Genomic DNA, 3,657 nt, shown 5'->3' with positions numbered 1-3,657 from the left:
CACAGGCCAGGCACCGAGAACTGTGCGGATGCTCTCAGTTGGCTACCATTGCCCACCACGGGGGTGGAAATGGCGCAGCCTGCAAACTTGTTGACGGTGGCGCAGCCCGCAGACTTGTTGATGGCCATGGAAGCGTTTGAAAATGATAAATCACATGTCACGGCCCGCCAGATTAGGACTTGGACCAGCCAAAATCTACTGCTTTCCCGAGTAAAAAACTGTGTACTGCATGGGAGCTGGACCAACATCCCCATTGAAATGCAAGAGCCAATCAAGCCGTTCCAGCAGCGAAGGGACGAACTGTCCATTCAGGCAGACTGCCTGTTGTGGGGTAACCACGTAGTGCTGCCAAAAAAGGGCAGGGAGATGTTCATCTTGGATCTCCACGGCACACATCCGGGTATAGTAATGATGAAAGCGATAGTCAGATCCCATGTTTGGTGGCCCGGTATTGACTCTGACTTAGAGTCCTGTGTACGGCAATGCAGCATGTGTGCTCAGTTGAGCAACGCGCCCAGAGAGGCACCACTAAGTTTGTGGTCCTGGCCCTCCAGACCATGGTCGAGGATCCATGTCGACTATGCGGGCCCGTTTCTCGGTAAAATGTTCCTGGTGGTGGTGGATGCTTTTTCACAATGGATTGAATGTGAAATAATGTCAGGAAGCACCGCCACCGCCACCATTGAAAGCCTGAGGGCCAAGTTTGCCACCCACGGCCTGCCTGACATACTGGTCAGTGACAAAGGGCCATGTTTCACCAGTGCCGAATTTAAAGAATTCATGACCCGCAATACGATCAAACATATCACCTCGGCCCCGTTTAAACCAGCCTCCAATGGGCAGGCAGAGCGGGCAGTACAAACAATCAAACAGAGCCTTAAACGAGTCACAGATCAGAATGACCCTGTGTATATGCTAAACTATGGACATGGTTCCAAGTGGATCGCGGGCACGGTGATAGCTAAAGAAGGGAGTAGGGTGTTTGTAGTTGAACTAAACAATGGACAAATTTGCAGAAAGCACCTGGACCAAAGGAGGCTGCGGTTCACAGACTGCCCTGAACAACCCACAGCAGACACTACCTTTTTCGAGCCCACAACACACACCCAAAGGATCAACGACACCACCCCGGACCAGGAAATCAAACCCATCACGCCCAACAGCCCAGCAAGACTGGCTCACCCAGCAGCCCTGCAGGGCCAACAACACGCCAGCCCAGCGAGGGCACAGCGAACACTCCAGAACAGACATTTGTACCGAAGCGGTCCACCAGGGAAAGAAAGGCTCCCGACTGCCTCACCTTGTAAATAGTTTTCACTTTGACTTTGGGGGTAGTGATGTTGTGTATCTGTAAAGCATGCACTCCCATGTTCCGCCACCAGGAAGCGCATCCGCTGAAATCCCAAGGGATCCCAGTCTTAATAAAGACTGAGGTCACTGTTACTTTAACCTCCCTGTGTGCAGTCTCATCTGCGTTAGGAACACAATAGTATGAAGAGGAAGGCATGTTTGACAAATTTGTTGGAGTTCTTTGAGGATGTAATGAACAGGGTGGATAAAGGGGAACTAGTGGATGTGGTGTATTTGGACTTCCAGAAGGCATTTGACAAGGTTCCATATAAAAGGTTACTGCACAAGATAAAAGTTCACGGGGTTGAGGGTAATATATTAGCATGGATAGAGGATTGGCTAACTAGCAGACAACAGAGAGCCGGATAAATAGTTAATTCTATGATTGGCAACCAGTAAGTAGTGGGGTGCTGCAGGGATCAGTGCTGGGACCCCAACTATTTACAATCTATATTAAAGACTTGAAAGAAGGAACTGAGTGTAACGTAGCCATATTTGCTGACAATACAAAGATGGGAGGAAAAGCAATGTGTGAGGAGGACACAAAAGATCTGCAAAAGGAGATAGACAGGCTAAGTGAGCGGGCAAAAATTTGGCAGATGGCGCATAATGTTGGAAAGTGTGAGGTCATGCACTTTGGCAGAAAAAAATCAAAGAGCAAGTTATTATTTAAATGGAGAAAGATTGCAAAGTGCTGCAGTACAGCAGGACCTGAGGGTACTTGTGCATGAAACACAAAAGAATAGTATGCAGGTACAGCAAGTGATCAGGAAGGCCAATGGTATTTTGGCCTTTATTGCAAAGGGGATGGAGTATAAAAGCAGGGAATTCTTGCTACAGCTGTATAAGATATTGTTGAGGCCACACCTGGAATACTGCATGCAGTTTTGGTTTCCATATTTACGAAAGGATATACTTGCTTTGGAGGCAGTTCAGAGAAGGTTCACTAGGTTGATTCCGGGGATGAGGGGGTTGACTTATGAGGAGAGGTTGAGTAGGTTGGGCCTCTACACATTGGAATTCAAAAGAATGAGAGGTGATCTTATCGAAACGTATAAGATTATGAGGGGGCTTGACAAGGTGGATGCAGAGAGGATGTTTCCACTGATGGGGGAGGCTAGAACTAGAGGGCATAATCTTCGAATAAGGGGCTGCCCATTTAAAACAGAGATGAGGAGAAATTTCTTCTCTCAGAGGGTTGTAAATCTGTGGAATTTGCTGCCTCAGAAGCTGTGGAAGATGGGACATTGAATAAATTTATGACAAAAATAGACAGTTTCTTAAACGATAAGGGGATAAGGGGTTATGAGGAGCGGGCAGGGACGTGGAGCTGAGTCCATGATCAGATCAGCCATGAACTTATTGAATGGCGGAGCAGGCTCGAGGGGCCATATGGCCTACTCATGTTCCTATTTCTTATATTCTTATGTTCTTATATTATGTTCTTATGTTGATGATCCATTGATTTTCAAACCTCAATTTTTCAGTCCTGTTAAATTTCCAATAATATATTTGGATTTTTGACACTGTGGAAAGGACAAATCAGCCAATAATAGGTTCCTAACTCATCAAAGCTAAACCACTGATCAAGATTCGATACATTGTGCTGCCATTTAAATAAATGCATTTCCAATTAAAATTGGCCCCTGCTGATTTAAATCTGTTTTAAATCACACAATCAATTGTTTGCATAGAGATTAAAAAATACAAGATAAGGGCATTCATAGATTATGTGATCCTTGAGCTTTTTTTTCTCATTATGGATTATAAAAATTCCTTTGCCAGCTCGGCATTTTGCCTGTGATCAGCTTCACAGTGGACGACATCATAGACTTAACTCCCTGAGTGATGCGAATGTAAGATAAAGGCGGACTTATTGCTGGTTTTAGTGTCAGCTGTGGCTCAGTGGGTAGCACTCTCGCCTCTCAGTCATAATGTTGTGGGTTCAAATCCCCACTCTAGGGACTTAAACACAAAAATACATCTACGTTGACACGCCGGTGCGGAGCTGAGGGAATGCTGCGCTCTCGGAGGTGCTGTCTTTTGGATGAGACGTTAAACCGAGGGTCCTGTCTGGTCTCTCAGGAACACGCTAAAGATCCCATGGCACTATTTCAAAGAAGAGCAGGGGAGTTATCCTCGTTGTCCTGGCCAATATTTATCCCTCAATAAACCTAACAAAAACAGATGATCTGGTCATTATGTTTGTGGGAGCTTGCTGTGTGCAAATTGGCTGCCGCGTTTCCTACATTACACCAGTGACGATACTCCAAAAAGTATTTCATTGACTGTAAAATACTTTTCAGT

The sequence above is a fragment of the Pristiophorus japonicus genome, chromosome 10, assembly GCF_044704955.1.
Source record: "Pristiophorus japonicus isolate sPriJap1 chromosome 10, sPriJap1.hap1, whole genome shotgun sequence".
Lineage (NCBI taxonomy): Eukaryota > Metazoa > Chordata > Chondrichthyes > Pristiophoridae > Pristiophorus > Pristiophorus japonicus.
This window is presented reverse-complemented; position numbering follows the sequence as displayed.